The sequence below is a fragment of the Lycorma delicatula genome, chromosome 12 (genome assembly GCF_047948215.1).
Source record: "Lycorma delicatula isolate Av1 chromosome 12, ASM4794821v1, whole genome shotgun sequence".
In the NCBI taxonomy this organism is placed as follows: Eukaryota; Metazoa; Arthropoda; class Insecta; order Hemiptera; family Fulgoridae; genus Lycorma; species Lycorma delicatula.
In genome coordinates this window covers 52,914,262-52,935,383 of record NC_134466.1, presented here as the reverse complement: position 1 = coordinate 52,935,383, position 21,122 = coordinate 52,914,262, and the positions used below count along the sequence as shown (strand labels likewise).

The 21,122-nt window shown below is 29.3% G+C and overlaps 1 protein-coding gene across 1 annotated transcript in view; it reads right to left on the bottom strand.

Annotated features, from left to right (window-relative positions):
* Nucleotides 1-21,122, bottom strand: part of LOC142333106 (pancreatic triacylglycerol lipase-like) — a 194,814-nt gene that overhangs the window by 145,065 nt on the left and 28,627 nt on the right. The window contains exon 2 of the mRNA XM_075380022.1: nucleotides 3,724-3,805. The gene's annotated coding sequence lies outside the window, so the exon portion shown is untranslated. The remainder of the gene's footprint in view (nucleotides 1-3,723; nucleotides 3,806-21,122) is intronic.

The window sequence follows — 21,122 nt, the reverse complement described above, 5'->3', positions numbered from 1 at the left end:
AAGGCACATTGGTTCGAATCAGACTTCACTCCTTTTTTTAAATTAAATACAGAGTTATCATAAAAGAATGGTGCGGTTTCAGTAATTCATAGGAAGATTGTAGGGAAATTTCTAGATGTTATATTGGTATCCCTGAAAGCCTCCAACCCAAAAGTTTATTTATCAGCAGTTGTAACCACAACGTCAGTTCTTGTATTGTTGTTGCGGTGAGTTTAGTGAGTTACTATGTTCTCGGATAAAGACAAAGCAAAGTGTGTTTTATTGATGGCTGAATTAAAATCCGTAATTTCAGTTCAACGTGCGTTTCCACATGAATTCGGAAGAGATCCACCACACAAAAATAACATAACACGTTGGTTCAAACGATTTGAAGAAACTAGATCGGTTAAGAAACAGAAATCAACCGGCAGACCAAGTGTACCAGACGAAACGGTTGAACTAATTAGACGATCGGCAATTAAAAGTCCTGGGAAGTCCATTCTCCGTCGAAGCGTCGAATTAGGTATTCCAAATTCAACAGTTCACAAAGTTTTACATAAAAAACTGAAATTACACGTTTATAAAATCCAGATACTGCAGGAATTGAAACCCGATGATGGTGTAAAACGTTACAATTTCGCTGTTGATATGTCGGACAGAATAAGTGAAAACTATCATTTTTAGACGATATAATTTTTACCGACGAAGCTACATTCCGTGTGAATGGATGCGTTAACAAACACAATTCACGAATATGGAGCTCTGAAAACCCACACACAATTATTGAAAAACAACGCGATTCGCTTAAAGTTAATGTGTGGTGTGGTGTGATGAAAAATCGTGTAATAGGGCCTTTCTTCTTTGCTGAAAAAAACAATTAATGGAGTTAACATGTTAACCGATTATTGCTTTCCTCAGCTGAATGAACTCGAAAACATTCATCAACTTTATTTCCAACAAGATGGTGCTCCCCCGCACTTCAATGCATTGGTCACGGAGGCTTTGAACGAAAAATTTGGAGATCGATGGATAGGCCGGCAAGGACCCATACTTTGGCCTCCAAGGAGTCCAGACCTGACACCTTGCGATTTTTTCTTGTGGGGGTACATCAAAAACGTTGTTTATACACAAAAAATTTGCGACCTAAACCACTTAAAAACAGGATTAATGAAGCAATGACAACCATTAACGAAGAAATGTTAACTAATGTTTGGAGAGAAGTTGAATATCGTTTGGACATTTGTCGAGCGACTAAGGGCACACATATTGAAATTTATTAATTACGTAAAAAAATGTTTGAGACGACAAATTTGAAAAATAAAAAACATAAACTGTAAGTAATTCTGTTTTAATTTAAACCATGTTCAAAAGCGCACCATTCTTTTATTATAACACTATATTGATTTATTAATAATTATTAACAGGTTGACTGCCATGAGACATCAAATTATGTCTCAGCCAGTTATTCATTATTGTTATGAGACATTTGATGTTTCATTTTCGCAATCCAATACTGTTATGAGACTTCAGATGATGTCTCAGGGTAATTAAAATGCAATATTATTATTTATTTTTAATTTTTTTGTATCAAATTACATATTATTTTAAAGATAAAATTCTGTATATATTTGTGTTTTATATAGCACCGACGTTTGTCATTAAATTTTAAATTAAAGATTTTTTTTTATTCCCCAAATAAAACCAAATTAATCATAATTGTAAAGTGGTGTAATAAAATGTGAATTAATTTTAGTTATTTACTGACAAAGTTTAGTTACATTTTAATATCAAGCACTCTTTAAAAAACTAAATTCAAATTTTACTTTGAAAATTCAATTCAAAGTGTAATTATCAATAAAATGATATTTTATTACAGAAGAGAGTGACTTTTAGTAATTTTTGTAAAAAAAGTATAACAATTAATAAAAATAATATTCAAAAAATTCTGGAGTCGTAGATTTAAAAATAAATGCAATCAGTTTTTAGTAAGTAAAAGGTATAATTCATTCTGAAACATCAATTGATGTCTCGCCATCCACGGTTGCTATCAGACACAAACTGAAGTCTCAGCTTTATTTTTGAATATTTCAGAAGGTAAATTCGCAAGTGAAATTGGTATCAAAAATTAGTAATATGGTAACAAAATCATTACTGAAATTGAAAAAAAAAAGAACCTTGGAAATGTTGCATTTTTCACTGTAGCAGTCAGTCAACCTGTTAACCTCTGATTGTTAAAAGAATTTTACAAATAAAGTTTTTATAAATAATTCAATAATAACAATAAAAAAACTGAAAAAATATCTGAAGTTATTAATGAAATAAAATGTATGTAATTTTTATTTAAAAAAAAATATGTGTATGTAATTTAATAGGCGTGCAACAAAGTCATGTGGTGTCCACATCAGGTTTTTATAATTTAAAATAATTGCAGACATATCTTAATAGCTTTATATGAAGTATAAATTTTTAAAAATATTTTAACTAAAGGGTGAATTAAGATTAAAAAAGAAGTGGGAGTTAATTTTTTGAAAAAAAAAACAATTTTTTGATTATTTGAATATTCATTGAAGGTAAAAAATTACGTAATAAAATTTTCTCTAAAATGCCTCTAAATAAAATCAAAATTGTTTTTTTGCGATATCCCCCTACCCACTTAAAAAAATAATTGATATTTTGTATTAGTGTACAAGCATATATTTATTTCCCTCACCAATAAAATTTGATCCTGATGTCAGCCGGTCACGCTCCACTATTCGTACGATGCAATTGCCGCATGACCGTACACAACATTCTAGTGGATTGCATTCGTTATGCGGCTTTGCGTAGTAAATTTAAATTGCCCAAAAATATCCGTCAATTTTTGGGCAATGACAACGAAGTTTTAGACCGGATGTTTCTGTTTTTGGATCGTGCTGGTCTTATATCTAAAATTTTATATTGTATAGTATTGTTTTTGGTAAAGTTTATAGTGTCTGTTTTATTTTTTATTTTTATTTTTCTGTTTGTTTTTTTTTTGTTCTCTTATCCTAGAAGGGGCCTTTCACACCCCCTCTCGGATATTATGAAATTCTATATTTATATTAATTTTATATTGTGTTTTTTGTTTTTATTTTTATTTATTTATTATATTAAATAAATTTTATCCTATTTTAAAATTCTAACTGTGATATTAGTTATAAGTCCTTTGTAATATTAGTTAAGTGTTTAGTGATATTAGTTTTAAGTTTTATTTCATTTTTAATATTTTATTTTTACATTGGTATATATTTTTGTTAGTTATAGTTTTTTAAATTAGTTGTAGTTCTTAGTCATTTTATTATCCGAGAAGGGGCCCTTTACACCCCCTCTCGGAGTTTGTAAAGTTTTATTTTTAGTTGAATTTTATATATTTTTATTTGATTATATTACGCTTATTGTAATTCTCTATGAAAGCTTTTATTCCGGGCGATAACACGAAAGCGTTTTTTGCTCAAAAAAAATTTGATGTTTTTTTGGGTATATGGGGATTAAAAATATGGGGTATTTATCATATTTTTTTATCTTAAATAAAAGGTGATAAATACCCCATATTTAAAAATATTTGAGCCAAATATGAAGAAAATCGGTTTGGTCAATCCTGAGAGATAAGGCCAAAAACAGTGCGATATATATATATATATATATATATATATATACATACATAATTAATTATTTATAATTTACAAACCACTAGATTACACATATACAAAATAAGATTCAACTTACCTTCAAGTCAAGTGTTAAAAATCCTTCCTCACTCAAAAAGGCCTTTTCGGATCTCTCAGATCCATCATCAGTTATTAAGACACTGCAATGAACAGAAAATTAATATATATACGTATATGTACACACACATAAGTTTTTTTTTTTTGTTCTAGATGAACTAGTTCAAACGTAAAGATTTTCAAAAAAAAACCCGATACCCAATTTTTGATATGATCTCCATACTTTCCCCTTTAATATAACTAGCTATTCTAGTTACAAGTATACTGCCTAGCAAAGTAAAAATAATTATAACATTTATCTGTGTATTTAGCCATTAGGTGATACATTTTTTAAATGCATAATATTTTAAACAATTATTTCATATAAAATATATTTTAAAATAATTTTTTTACGAAAAAATCATAAAAATTCTGTTTTATAAAAATGTGTTTTAAATTAAACTTATTTTACTTTCCCATCTAGCGTTATAGTAGAGTATCTTAATATTCATTATAATTATTATTATTATTATTAATTAAAATGGATCAACTAATTACAAAATACAAAACTGAAAACAATTTAAGATAAAGAATTTACTAATTTTTTAGAAAACGACTTTAGAAATTGATTTTTACAGGATATTTCTAAAGATTCTTGCAATATTTCGTTAGATGATAATAGAAGGCGCTGAATTAACAATGTTTACCTTGTGTAAAATTTAATATCCCGTTATATAATTTCCTTATAATAAATTAAATTTCGTGCTTTAATATAAAATCTCTTTAATTATATTTAGTTTAATTTCTTAAAAATTACAATTTAATGAAGAAGTTGTACTAACCTAAAACATGTTGTTTTTGTGACGTCACTTTTTTATTATTAATTTTATTAAGCCCTTAACCCCCTTGGAAGCCCAGTCGATTCCGGTTGTGGCCCTGGAGCTCCAGGAGGCCCCTGTTTTGACCTGGGTTTGGGGGTCCAGGTATTGGCCCCATGAATCCGGGAATTTATAGGGTTCTCAAAAAAAGGTTGCAGAAATTTAAAAAAAGTCGTATCTCAGAAACTACATAATCAAACGAATATTTAAAAAATTCACCAACTGAAAACTTTTTATTACATTTGAGGTGTATTAGATAACGAGAATAGTGGTGTAAAATATTTTATTTTAAATTTATACATATTTATTTATTATCCCCTTCGATGTATATCCCTCCTTTATCCCTACAACGCTCCATGCGAATTTTCCATTGCTCAAAACTGTGCTGGAAGTCTTTTCTGTGAGCTCGTTCATGATGCGTGTCGCTTTTTCTTTCACAGGTTCAACAATCTGAAATATTGTTTCTTTTAATGCAGATTTAACCTTGGAGAACAGATAAAAGTCACATGGTGCAAGGTCAGGCGAATAAGGAGGATGGTCTAACATTGGGATGTTATACTTGACTAGAAACATCTTGGTAGATAATGCAGTGTGAGCCGGTGTGTTGTCTTGATGAAGAACCCATAATTTGTTATTTCAAAATTCGGGTCGTTTTTTTCTTATTTTTTCATGGAGTTGAGCAAGGAGTTCCTCAAGGTAGTAATGTTGATTTAATAGTTTGACCTTCCGGAAACCAGTGAAGGTACACAATTCCATGAATATAAAAAAAATACAATCGTCATCGCTTTGAATTTTGATCATCATCTTCAACGTATTCTCGGCCATCTTGGAAACGCTTAAACCACTCAAAAACCCACTCACGTGATAAACATTCATTGCCTTATACTTTTTTTTTTTTAATAAAATATAAGTTTCAGTAGCGGTTTTTTCAAGTTTCATATGAAATTTCAAGATAATTCTTTGTTCTAATAAAACATTTATCATTTTTTAGGCAAAACAAAAAAAAAAAATAGATGTTATTCAAACGAAGGTCACGGCCAGAATAATATATCTACAGAAACTGGAGTGGCAACAATCTAAGGAGAAGGCTTCACGCTACACAGCTCTCGGTCGAACAAATTTGGCCCTTGCGTAGTTCTTCTGTAGCAGCATTAGTCTCGTTATTTAATAGCCACACCTCACATGTTTCAATATGAGCTCCGTTGGTCACTCTGCAAATATCCGGCCGATTGGGTTGCTGAGACCCCCGTATCCTACAATTATGTCGGTTGACATAACCACTGATATGGAAATTTTCTTTATCCGTAAACATAACACGTTTTAAAAAGTTTCGTCATCATCAATATTTTTAAACATTTTACTTGCGAATTCAACACGTTTAACAGTATCCGTAGGTTTAATTTGATGTTTAAACAAAATTTTGTAAGCGTGAAGGCGTAAACGTTTTGAATAGTTATTTTCTTTTAACCTCCGGAATCACCGTTATTGCTTCAGAGGATGATATGAATGATAAGTAGCGTATGAAAATGCCATGCCTCACCGAGATTTGAACCCGGGACCTCCGGATGAAAGACCGAGACGCTACCACGGAGGACAACACATTTTGAATAGTTGTCTTTAGAATTCCTAACTGTAAACATCGCCCAAAGATTAATTTTTTAGGGTTTCTTAAACAACTTTGACGTATACGTTTAACTGCTTTGTCAATCGTTTTGGGCCATCCGGGGGACATTTTCACTTCCACGTTGGCAGATTCCTTAAATTGTTCGTACCACCGTCTAATGATGTTTGCATGAGGGAGGTCGTTATTATAAATACGCCGGAAAATTCATTGAACAGTTATAACTGATTTATACTACGCTGACTACAAAACCCACTATGCTTTCTGCTGAACTGTTGCCATCACACTGACTGACAGTGGCTCAGAGGCGTTATATGTTGTGTCGTTGTGCGCATCGGCTCAAGGTCACGTCTAAAAAAATCTTTATATTCCGATTATTTTGTAGTTCTAACTAATACTTTATCTCAATTGTATAGGAAGATACTAGTTTTTTTACTGCTGCAACATTTTTCGATGACTGTATATATATTTACGCTATATATTCACGCTACACAGCTGTCGGTCGAACAAATTTGGCGCATGCGCAGTTCTTCTGTAGCAGCATTAGTCTCGTTATTTAATAGCCACACCTCATATGTTTCCATATGTGCTCCGTTGGTCACTGCAAATATCCAGCCATTGGGTTGTATATATAAAATATTCTTATACATTTATTTAAAAAAATATTAAACAATGGATTATAATTAACGATTAAAACCATTACTATAGGAAAATCACTGCGAAGTATGGTACGCTTTCGTTTAAGTCAATAATAAAGTTATTACTCTATCAATTATTCAACAATAAATCTATAGAAAAAAAATTATACATAAAATCTTTTTTACAGATTAACAGATATACGTAAAAGAGTCATTGAAATAAACCAAGCTGTTCCTGAGTTTTAATAAAGTTAACAAACATGTTTGCGAATATTCAGTATATTTACGTGTATGTGTAATATACACAGTCAAAACACACACGAATATTATCTTCATCGTAAGTGCAAACAAGGTTTGCATAACTTCCTTAGGTAGTAACAAAGAAAGGTAGTAACAAAGAAGAAAAATCATGAATTCAAGAGAGAAAGGAAGACAACTTAGAAAGAAATGATGAGGGAAATAAATATATGCTTGTACACTATAAGCACAAACACATACACAATACGTGTTAACACGTACGTCAACATGTCCTTCATTATAGTTCAGAAAGAACTTCTTTCCTTTTTAAATAGTTAATGATATATTAGTACCACTATTTTAAAACTTTAATAATATTTTGTGGTTTTAAACTTTGCACGCTATACTTCTCATTATTATTATTATTATTATTACTATAATAATATTAATAGCAGGAAGTGTAATGCTATTTGCCTATATTTTACGCCTGAAGAATCAACTTTAATGAACGGTCTTTATGTAGCACTTATTTTCTTTCTTTTTACCTTCCGGAAATTTTAACAATAGAATAATTATAAATAAAGTTAAATAATAATTTTGGCTTTATATATAGATATATTTTTATAGAATACGTCATTTTAAAACAAGTTATTTATACAATACGAAATGTAAATAGATTTGATTTAAAATAATTTAATATTTTTTTAAAATATAAAACCTGGTTACATAATCTTTGCTTAATTATTTACATCTTTTAAAATCATTCTATTTCTTTTCTCATTATTATTTAAATATAATGAGAACTGGTTTTAACTAGTCATTATTTTTGAAAGTAATATTAAAAAATTCTTATACATTTCTGCGTAAGAAGAATCTACTTTTCGTTATTTCATTTTGTACTCTTCTTCCCCGGTTTTCGATTCCAGTTGGTTTTCTATGAATTTCGGTATAGATTCATTTTACCGCTATTCAGAAATCATGGTGAAATACTTTTGATATTTCTAATTTAAAAACAAAGTCTTTTCCGGATACATGTTTATTATGAACTTTTTTCATTATTTTAAACAGAGAAATACATCTTTAAAATTTAACGGCATTCTTCTGGAGCATTCACACACTTATTCTGTCGCTCTACGCGCGCACACGATCTATTAATAATAATAATTTGACAGATGTAATAAATTAATTCACTTCCATGCTTTACCTACACTTTTAATCTCAACCAATTTTTTTTGCATATGACATCTTCAATTATTTGCTTTACATATTCAAATTTTTTAATTGCATTTTAATTTATTTATTTTAAATTTAATTTAATATTATTTTATTTAATTTTAATTAAATTTATTTAATCCCCTTTCTCTTCCCCCATTTCTCTTTTCCCCTTCCTCTATTCTTTTTTCTCTTTTCCTTTTCACTTCCTTTTTCCATTTTTCCTTTTTTAGTTTTTCCATTTCTCCCTTCTTACCTTTTTCGATTTTTCCCTTTTTCCCTTCTTCCCCGCGCGTAAATCGGTCCAGTAGTTTTTTAATCTACAGTGGATATACATATCGGAAACATTGCAATGGAATCGTAAAATATTTAGTATAGTGTATGTTGATTTTACGTCCAACAGATAGCGCAGTTAACACGAAATTTAGTTTTTTATCGATTTGAACCCCTTAAAATCAAAATTTCGCAAACTTCTTTCTTAGTGTACACCTATTAAAGAAACGAAGATACCGTGAAAATTTCAAGTCTCTACCTATAATAGTTTTAGTTGTATGGTGATTATGAGTCAATGAATCAGTCAGGACATTCTTTTTTATATATTTTATATAATTTTATGCGCAAGAAATATACAAAAAATAAATTAAATAAAAAAATTAAAAGAGGTATAATTTTTTTTTAAATTTAATATTAAAATATATTTTCTATTTACAAGAAAATTAAATTATTATAAATAATTTAATGAAATAATTAAAAATAACAAGTAAACCCTACATACAAGCATCAAGTTTAAATTCACCACTGTTACTAATCACTGCTTAAGCACAATGAAAAATACGCAACTACACAGTCAACATAACCTCAAATTGAGGTAATGTTGTCTGTTGTCGAACTTAAATTGGTTGAAGAACGACTCAACCAACCTTCGTAAAATTTTTATACGCTCAACCTCAATTACACTATTATATATATATATACATATTATTTGTTCTTGTTTTATTATCTTTCGGTTTAAATATTTTTCAAAATTTTTGACATTTATACTTCATAAATAGAGCTATGAAGAAATGTCTAAGATTTGTTTTTGACGCCCGATCAAACGATCGATTCTAACCTTTATTGTTAAGAACCGGAGTGATCAGCTATCAGAATCGATCGATAAAAAAGGTATCCTCTTCCACTACGACAAAGTCACACTAATTTTTCGACACGTCGAAAATTGAAAGAGCTCGTAAAGTTTTGATGCATCCATCTTAACAGTCGTAACTCCACCGTCATATTACCATTTATTTCGATCTCTATATAACATCTTAACAATATAAAGTTGGCTTCTAAAAGAAACCTGTCAAAATAACTTATCACAGTTAAAAAAAAAAAAAAACAAAAAACAACACCCAATAATGTTCATAGTGATGGAATTATAATTTTACCTAAAACATGAGAAAAGATGTTCATTCTAAAAAGGTAAATATTTCGTTTAATAAATTTCATTTGAAATATAAAAAAAAACTATTTTATTTTTGCTTTTTAATACAAAGGAACTTTTTTCCTTATCCAATAATAGATAAATAATATTCATGAATTAATTCAATTTAAGGAAACACCTCTAAAATTATTATTTCTTTATATATATAAAAAAAAGAAAAAGGAAAAACATCCGTGTTTAACAGACCGATTAAATGGTTCGTTTTGTTACGGTATTGATGTTATCATATAACAATGTGATATAACTTGAATGAGATAATCAAATTATAAAAGATTGAAAAACTATTTAAATAGTGTAAAAAGTAAAAAAAAAAAACAAAATGAATAGTTTTTCTCATTTTTGGATATGCTTTCCAAATACGTTTAATATCAAATTCATTCATACATTAATATTTTACTTGCTATTTACAATAAAAAAGTAATAAAATGAAATTAGGCTATAGAATTTTTTTATTGAATATCGATTGTAATAAAAATATACAATTTACCAAAGGGTCCTTTGAATCATATACGAGGAGGTACCCAAAAAAAAACGAGAATTACATATTTAATTTTTTTTTGAAATTTAAAATAACATCTTGAAAGCATCAATCCCCATCAAAATACTGTCAATTATATGATATAACTTGTCCCAACGGTTTTTCCACAGTTTGAAATATTTTTTATATCTTTCTAAATTAATTCTGTTAAGTACCTCCATCAATTTTTTTTAATCTACATCCTGAAAATACTTTCCCTTTTTTAGATTTTTCTTCATTTTTTGGAATAAGAAGTGGCAGGGATAAGTCCAGGGGGAGCAGGGAGCGAGAAAGGGGATGAGAGAGCATCGTCATGCCATTTTTTGACAAAAACTGTTTGATTTTTCAATACTGTTTGGGCAGGCGCGTTATCATGATGAAGCAGCCAGTTTTCCGATAGTCGGAATTCAGGACGTTTTTTTTCACTGTCTCACGTAATCTTTCAGCACCTACAGATAGTAATATTGAACCCACCGGGTTGGTCTAGTGGTGAACGCGTCTTCCCAAATCAGCTGATTTGAAAGACGAGAGTTCCAGCGTTCAAGTCCTAGTAAAGCCAGTTATTTTTACACGGATTTGAATACTAGATCGTGGATACCGGTGTTCTTTGGTGGTTGGGTTTCAATCTCAGGAGTGGTCGAACTGAGAATGTACAAAGACTACACTTCATTTACACTCATACATATCATCCTCATTCATCCTCCGAAGAATTATCTAAACGGTAGTTACCGGAGGTTAAACAGGAAAAAGAAAAGAAAGGATAGTAATAATGGTTAACTGTGGTGCCATGAGGAATAAATTCAACGTAAAGGACTCCTTAAATATTGAAAAACCAACCATCATGGACTTTACGTTTGATTTCACTTGCCGCACTTTTTTTTTGGACGATGAAGCTGTTTTCCACTGTCTGGACTGCTGTTTTGTTTCAGGGTTATAGCCGTAACATTAAGATTCATCCCCTGTTATAACTTTTTACCCAAAATCGGGGTCAGTCTGTGCCTGTTCTTTCAATTTTTGGCACATTCTCAGACGGTTCTTTCTCTAATTATCAAAATGCAGTCATGGAAGAAATGTTGCCACGACGCGTCTCATGTTCAACTCTTCACTTAGGATTCTTTGGCATGAACGCCAGGAAATTCTAGCTATTTTCTCCATTCTTCGATTGTTCTGCGACGACACGATGGTATCGCGCACTTTTTGAATATTTTTGTCTGTTCCGGACGTTAAGGAGGGATCCGAATGGGGTTCATCTTCAAGAGACATTTGGCCATTTCTTAACTGGTCAAACTACTCGTAAATTCTTGCCTGGCTTATAGCTAGCTTCCTTCTCATAAGCTTTCGAAAGCATTAAAACTGTTTCTGTCGCTGTTTTATTTAACAAGAAGCAGAAATTGATGTTGACGCGTTGCTCCTTCAAGTTTACCAACGTAAAATCGCCGAGAGTGTTGAGAGGGGCTTAAGAAAACACTCTGTCCTTTGCGATGGTTTCTCATGAACGCTACATGGGCAACTGAGCATGGAGAGTGTCTAGTAAACGTTCCTAGCGGGAGAGGGTAGCACTGGCAATCCACGTTCCTACAGAAAATAATTCTCGTTTCTTCTTTTTTTTTTTTTTTTGTTGGTACTCCGTACGTATAAACCCGTACGCTTTATTATCTTTTCTGTTAAGGAAAATTAGGTTTTGCCAATAATTCAATTCTTAGGCAGCATATACACTTTCAGGAAAAATATTTACAAAATGTTCATCCCCAATTCCGAAAATTGAAATATACTATTTTTTTATTTTTTTTAATATATCAGCTGCAAATAGCAGTAAATTTAAGATAATCAACACGGATGGATACATTTAGTACAATTAACTGTTATGGATGCTTGTAAATTTATTTTACCTTGGCCTACAATTTGTAAATATTTTATAATGGACTTAAGCTAAGTTTTAAAATTTTCTTAAATGAAGTTGTATTGGCACTATATTTACTAAGTATGCATGCTTTAGAAACATTAAGACCAGCATCATTGTAAAGAAAAACGTTTGCAAAAAATGTCCCTTCGAGAAATTTATCATTAAATAAATTTTTTTAACAAGTACAAAATTAAAATGAATAAAGCTTCTAATGTTAAAAGAATGAAGAAAAAAATACAAATAAAAAAGACTAATAAAATAAAAAGTTTTAAAGTTTATAAGATCAATGGGTCAAAACCTTTGGGGGAACATGACAAATAATTCTATGGAAGGATCACGTCGATAGCTGAAATAGGTACCGAGTAAAATCATAAACATACATCTCACAGGTGAAACATATCCTTTTTTTCGCTTCACTATGGTTGAGCGTTAAAAATGACTTTTAATTTATTTTTTTTAATAATAGTTTAAATGAAAACAGCTGCAAGAATAAATCATGAAATAATCTGAGAAACTAGTTTTTAAAATTTAGTTTTAATTTCTCAGTATCACAAAATTAGAGTAACGCCGGTTGGTAGTTTTTCCATTCTACCTTTAATCACTGTTTTTTTAAGTAATTCACTTTATTTTGTGATGGTAAAAGTCAATTTATTGAAAAGAAACCAGCTTGGACTTATTTTAATTTCTTTTCGAATTTTATATCGATTATACTGAAAGTACAGTACCAGATTTTGGATAATATCAAGCTGATCATATATCGAAAATATAAAAATATTTTAAGATAAATATCCTAAATTTTAAGATATATTAGAAAAAAGATCACATATATATGAAGATCTGAAATTAAATATATTTTATAAGGCAATATATACAGAGTGTCCAAAGAAGAAACGGAGAAACTTTCAGGACATGTTCTACTGGTGGAAAATAATGAAAAACGTTCAAATAAACATAGTCTGCAATCGCTTTGTTTACAAATTTTGTAAAAAAAAAAAAAACATTTAAAAAAATTACTTTTTATTGGCTGTATTCACATCAGTTTTCTAAGAATTAAATTCTCTACAAACTTAGCAACTATATCCACCAATTTATTTGTAATTTAAAAAAGCTACTGTACTACAAATCTAAGAAAACCTTGTTGTTTGACACCGAATTTTGTGTTTTACATCGGATATCTTAAAAACTATTGGGGTTATAGTTCTGGGACCTATTTTCCAGCTCAAATTACTTAAGAAACAACTATATTTTCTTCTTAATTTGTGTCCCAAAATCTACAGTAGGGTTTTACTTTATTAGAAGAGCTAAAATCCAGGCGAAAGTTTTCGCTAGCCATAACTCGAAAACAAAGAGTGTCCAGCCTGTATTTATATGAATTTTTTTCATTATTTTCACCATTAGAACATGTCCTGAAAGTTTCTTCGTTTCTTCAAAGAACACTTTGTATATAGAATTAGTTTATTCACAACAAACAGAAATCCCTGTATGACTATCATAAATATGTTGCTGCAAACTTCATAGATCCTTGACAAATTAACACCAAAAAAAAATGAATAACTTCTAAATTTTAAAACAATGATGAAGTAAAAATGAAGTTTTTTGCGATTTTTATGTTTTATTTTCCTGATTTTCAGTGTTCATATCTGTTAACTTGTTTTAATTAAAATCTTCAAATTTTTTTGTCAGTAAAGCTTCCATCAAAATTACTTTTTATTTAAATTACAACTACAAATTTTAAAGTCGATGAAGTGTAATCTTTTTTTAAAAAATAAAGAAGAAAAAATCTTAACTAGAATTCTATACAGAAGAATTGAGAGGAGAGTGGAAGAAGTGTTAGGAGAAGACCAATTTGGTTTCAGGAAAAGTATAGGGACAAGGGAAGCAATTTTAGGCCTCAGATTAATAGTAGAAGGAAGATTAAAGAAAAACAAACCAACATACTTGGCGTTTATAGACCTAGAAAAGGCATTCGATAACGTAGACGAATAAAATTTTCAGCATTTTAAAAAAATTAGGGTTCAATTACAGAGATAGAAGAACAATTGCTAACATGTACAGGAACCAAACAGCAACAGTAATAATTGAAGAACATAAGAAAGAAGCCGTAATAAGAAGGGAGTCCGACAAGGATGTTCCCTATCTCCGTTACTTTTTAATCTTTACATGGAACTAGCAGTTAATGATGTTAAAGAACAATTTAGATTCGGAGTACAAGGTGAAAAGATAAAGATGCTACGATTTGCTGATGATATAGTAATTCTAGCCGAGAGTAAAAAGGATTTAGAAGAAACAATGAACGGCATAGATGAAGTCCTACGCAAGAACTATCACATTAAAATAAACCAGAACAAAACAAAAGTAATGAAATGTAATAGAAATAACAAAGATGGACCACTGAATGTGAAAATAGGAGGAGAAAAGATTATGGAGGTAGAAGAATTTTGTTATTTGGCAAGTAAAATTACTAAAGATGGACGAAGCAGGAGCGATATAAAATGCCGAATAGCACAAGCTAAACGAGCCTTTAGTAAGAAATATAATTTGTTTACATCAAAAATTAATTTAAATGTCAGGAAAAGATTTTTGAAAGTGTATGTTTGGAGTGTCGCTTTATATGGAAGTGAAACTTGGACCACCGGAGTATCTGAGCAGAAAAGATTAGAAGCTTTTGAAATGTGGTGCTATAGGAGAATGTTAAAAATCAGATGGGTGGATAAAGTGACAAATGAAGAGGAATTGCGGCAAATAGATGAAGAAAGAAGCATTTGGAAAAATATAGTTAAAAGAAGAGACAGACTTATAGGCCACATACTAAGGCATCCTGGAATAGTCGCTTTAATATTGGAAGGACAGGTAGAAGGAAAAAATTGTGTAGGCAGGCCACATTTGGAATATGTAAAACAAATTGTTAGGGATGTAGGATGTAGAGGGTATACTGAAATGAAACGACTAGCACTAGATAGGGAATCTTGGAGAGCTGCATCAAACCAGTCTCAAATGACTAGACAAAAAAAAAAGGAAGAAAAATGTTACGTTTAATCTATCATTCTTTATATAAATACCTTCGATGTAAACTATAATAAAAAACGTTTGGTGACATGCAACAACCTTACGCAACTCCTTTATCAAATCTTTAACTAAACTCATTTTATTTCTTCTTTCATCTTACTTTTGCGATAATCTTTTTTCTTTTTATCTATTTATTTTCCATGAAATAATAATTATATTAATTTAATTATTAATATGTATTTTATTATATTCACCAACGTCAGAGTTATAAAAAATAAATAAATCAAGGTTTTTCTTTGAAACGAAATAAATATTAAACGAAAAACTATGAATGTTGTATATAGTTAGAATAATTAATTATGATAAGATTATTTAAATAAAAAAAATAAATAAATAATTTTTATGAAATAAAAATAGTTCATGCTTGAATTAGTCGATAAGAAATTTGCTTTATGCATATAAATTTAACAGTCCTGAATTGTAAAAATATAACGAAATAAATTAATCATGCATGATCTTGGTAAAAATCAAATTAATATATTACTTTCAGCATAACAAAAGTACAATGTATTTAAAAGAATTTAAATCTAAAAGCTTTTAAATTCTATTTAAGACTTTAATAGAACATTAAAGAATTTAAGCTATTTATAAAAGAATTAAATAATAATTAACTGTAGTAAACAAAATGTGGTAAAATTGAAGAACTAGCAATTACAACTTAAATCTACTAAAGAATGTTATTAATGCTTAATAAAGTTTTATTGGTTGAATAGCCGTATTATATAAAACTTATTCATAAACAGCATATAATTTCGGATATTTAAATAACGATTTAAAAGGAAAAATAACTATAAAAAAGAAAAAACAAATTAAAAAACCGCATTGAAATCGGCTAATTCGTTCAAAAGTTACAGGGAAACAAGAATGTTGTTTCTCTTTGAAAACCCATTCATCCGCTTCAAATATCGGTTGTCGGGAGTAAAAATAGCAAACAACTGAAAAACTCTCAATTTAAAAACGTCCAAATCAGGCTAAGAAGAAAAGAAAAAAATAATCATAATCAAGATGACTCATCATTACATAACGGAGTAGAGTACGTAAGAAGGAAAGATGAAATAACAAAAAAAGGCAGTCGCGGGACTTGCCGACAGAAGTGAAAACTTCAAATAATGAATACCGATTAGTGGTTTACAACTATATTTGATTATATAACTATTTTTTAACCTGTGCTAATTTTATTAAAACATATATTTAAATGATTGTATAATGATTTGAAAAATATTAACAACAAAATTTAAATTAATTTTATTTATTAATTATTGGTAACAATAACAAAATATTTACACGTTAATAAAGATGGGCATTGTAGTTGACAAAGATACATTTTATTTCTGAAATGTTTACATTATTTGTATTATGATCATGTTCTAAAAATGAAACAATTGGTTTATGGTAACTGAGAATGAAATAAATACTCTCGAATGAAATTTATCCAAATATCTTGTAAATACTGTGTCTATTGTTGTGCCATATATTTTTATCGTTTGACATTGTTATATGATTATACATATATATATATATATATATATATATATAATATTATGCCGTATATGCTTTTTGAATGTAACTGTCACGTGCACACGTTAGAATAAAGAATATAAAATACAAACATGAAATACATTTTTGATGTACTCACTTTGTTATCCAGTATTCTTCACAAATAAAATATGCTACACTTATAGTGAATTTAAAAAATTATTATTTTTTATTATTATGAGTACGAATTGAAATATTTCATATAAACACTTTGACATATTGTTCCGTTTCACTTGTGCCGTCCGGTGCTGCTACCTAGCGGGGGCTAGAGGCCCCACGGCAAGCTTGGTTAGGCGATCTGTCACGCGATGTCCTACGTCATAATACCGCAAAGACTGGTCATTGTGACGTAGCGACTTCTATCTCATTCGTAGCTCGAATCCTGTAAAGAGCAGTCGTGTTACATATTCAGTCCGGTTGGACAATGTTCGGATGAACGCTTACATTACTTTTATATTTATATGTTATTCAATTTAATCATATGTGTTACGTTATATGCTTTATTAAGTTCAATTATACGTTATCGAAATGTCAAGGCGACAACAAATTAAATAACAATTCAACAAGCAACAAGGCTTTGTTTCAATTCATCACCTATGAATATACAGTCCAACCTCGATCTAAAATCTACCATAACGTGTTAACGGTCTTCAGGCGAGATCAATCATAACACATATAATAAACAAACATTTCAATGTATATATGTATACAAGCACAACCGAAAAGCAACGTGGTACGGCTAACTATAATTCACAGTCTATCTTTACCGTTTACTAATCTATACGTACACGCGTGTATGAGCATGTATATTGAAAGAGAGAAAGAGAGCGATAGAGAGGGAGAATTATTGTGAATCGCCGGCAGTTTTTTCTTCCACCTCACATCCTCTGCTACTACATATTATACTATACACTCATATATGCGTATATATATTCTCGCTGTATACCTTTTTCTCTTTCATATATATATATATATATATATATATATATATATATAGTTAGCGTCTTGCGTTACGTTACAGATTTTGATTACGAGTCAGCGAATTTCTTCCCCTATGTAATTCGTATGTACAAAAAATTTTGATACAACGCGCCTAAAGAAGTTTTCCTTCAATAACGTAAGGAGTAAAACAAAGGTATGTTCTGTTACCTCTGTTATTTAAAATATCTTTAGAATAAGCAGTGAAAGAGTTCTCGTTTTTTAAGGGATAAAAGAAAAAGAATGGGTTATTATTGATATACTGAGAAATATTGATGTAACCCACCGGGTTGGTATAGTGGTGAACTCGTCATCGGAAATCAGCTGATTTCGAAGTCGAGAGTTCCAACGTTCAAATCATAGTAAAGGCAATTACTTTTATACGGATTTGAATATTAGATCGTCGATACCGGTGTTCTTTGGTGGTTGGGTTTCAATTAACCACACATTTCAGGAATGGTCAACATGAGACTGTACAAGATTACACTTCATTTACATTCATACATATCATCCTCTGAAGTAATACCTTACGATGGTTCCGGAGGCTAAACAGAAAAGAAAGAGAACTAGTGATATAGTATGATCAGTCGTATTCTCGTCAGAAGTTATTAAATTGTTATAAACCGTTCTACTGTCTATTTGTGTTAAGTTTAATCCTTTGACCTCATATGTTTGTTGAACTCCTTTAATAATTTGTTTCTGTTCTAATCTGTTATTTTTATTTATTACTTATCATTATTTTTATGTTTTATTATTACGGATGTGTTGGAAAATACTCATTATATATTGTACAGAAGTAGTGTAAATTATTGATCTCGGTAATTTATGAAGAGTACCTCTGGGTACTTAGTACCCAAGTATTTAAGTAACCAGAATAGTGTATAGGAACCGATTGTAAATAAAGTGTACCAAAAACAAAATTATGAAAATGTATTAAAAAAATATTTTTAGTCTATGTGATCTGACCTTGATAAAAATTATAAAAATTTTAAAGGTTACATTTTAAATTTATTCTTACGAAACCTACATATGATAAAATCTTTTTTTTCTGGATCAGTTAGTACACGCTTCAGATGGAAAGAACAAGCAGCATTTGTTAATTATATAATTAAATCACAAGTAATAAATAATTGTGTACGAAATTATTTTTTAATTAATTTATCACGAAAAATAGATTGTAATAATATGTATTATAAAACTAATAATAATATTATAATTTATAATAATTATGCATTTACATTATTATATTATAATTATAATCACTAAATATGACCTAGCTTGTGTTATTTAATAATTCTTTGTAGTAAGAGTTAATTATAATGGAGGTATAATATAAGGTTGAGCACACGCACAGATCTAATTTGTAACTATAAAAAATATACGAGTATAATAATTCAGATAGTATATTGTTACAATCTCTATGCTTTAATAAGAATGTTATACTTTTATACAAACGTTTTGAGATTATAATGGGATTATAATTCCTATTTAATGAGATAAAATCAACACACTCACATACATATATACATACACGCGCGGGTGCACACATAAATTTCGACTTAATGAGTTTCTCACTCTACGTGGGTAGAGTTATTATTAACTTTTTAAAAATGGTTGTTATTCAAATTATAATATATAATTATAATTATAATTATATATATATATTACAGCTATATTGCTATTATATACGTACAAATAATTAGGATATTGAAAGTAAACAAAATAGTTGATTTTTTAAATTCGATTATTATTCCCTTGTACGAGGTAAAGGAAGTAAAAAATTTCGGTTTTCAGATTTCAACGGAAATATCCATTTTGAGCATCCCTGAATCGATTTTGATTTGTTTCGGCGTGACATCGAAAACGATTAGCCGTAGGATGTAGATATTTTGTATTTAAGACTGTTTTAAGATCTAATTGTACACCTCCTCTTTTGATTGCAAACGACTGGACCAAAATTGTCCAAAATAAAAAAAACTGGATTTTGGACTTTTACGTAACTGCAGCAATAAAAGCTCATTGAGAGCTTTTCAACAATATGTTGTCATATGTTGTGCTTAATTTCATTGGTTCCGGAGTTATAGCCAAATAAAAGTTTAATTAATAAAATATTTGGATCTTGCAAGGGAAGTCACATCGGTTCGAATCAGACTTCATCTCCTTTTTTTTTAATATATTTAAAAAAAAATTTTTTTTTTAAATTTAAATATATTGATTTATTAACAATTATTAACCCGTGATTGTAAAAAAAATGACAATAAATAATTATTCAGTAATAACAAAAAAAAAAAAAAAATGAAAAAAAATCAGAAGTTATTAGTAAAATAACTTTTATGTACTTTTAAAAATGTGTATGTGTAATTTAATAGGCATTATTACATACGTGTATATGTAATAGACTTGTTGAAACGTCTGATTATTTAATATTAATTGAAAATTATTATTTAGAATCGTATTATTTTTGGATATTCTAGTTTAGTTTCTGTTCAATATTATTTAATTATTCTGCAATTTCTGTTTAATTTTTATCTACATTAAAGTTAACTACAGAGTGACTAAAAAATAGAGTCTCACAAGAACAACATATACAGTCATGTATACATGCCCGCTCTTTAATAAATTGAAAAATTTCTTATCTTTTAGTTCATTACTCCTCTGATATTGTCGGACAATATTCTCCCTAAGTCGGAGTTGATCATTATACATTTGTTTATTTTTTGTTGCCAATCATTCAATCGCTCTTTGGTTTGACATAATTCTTCTGATCCTAATTTTCCTACACGTTCTCTAGTTTTCAAATTTTCTCTCTCTTTGTAATCCTCTCTTAATCTTTTTATTCTTTCCTTGGTCTTAACATTTTCTTCCTCTTTATATTTATCATCTTCTGTTAATCTTTTTATTTTTTTTTTTGGTTTTTAACGTTTTCTTCCACTTTATATTTATCATCTTCTCTTAATTTTTTTATTCTTCCCTTGTTCTTAACATTTTCTTCATATTCATCTTCTTGTCGTTTTTTTAAGATATATTTCTTCATATTATCTTTCTTTTTCCTGTATGATTGTTTCTTTTTCTTTTTATTATTCACCGTATCTCACTTTCGTATCTCACGTTGAAATGAAATATGTTTAAATAAATAAGTGCAGAAAAAAATGTGTATATGTAATTTTTTACTAGGTACAAGGAAATCATATAGTGTCCACATCAGATTTTTTTTTTTGTATTTTTGGTTAATTTAAAATGTTATTTTACGCGTTTAAAACAATAAAATAAGCCAAACGTGGACCTAAAATACAGAAAAGATTTTTTGAAATATTTTTTCTTATTTTAGCCTTTATTGAAGGGGTGTTAGATT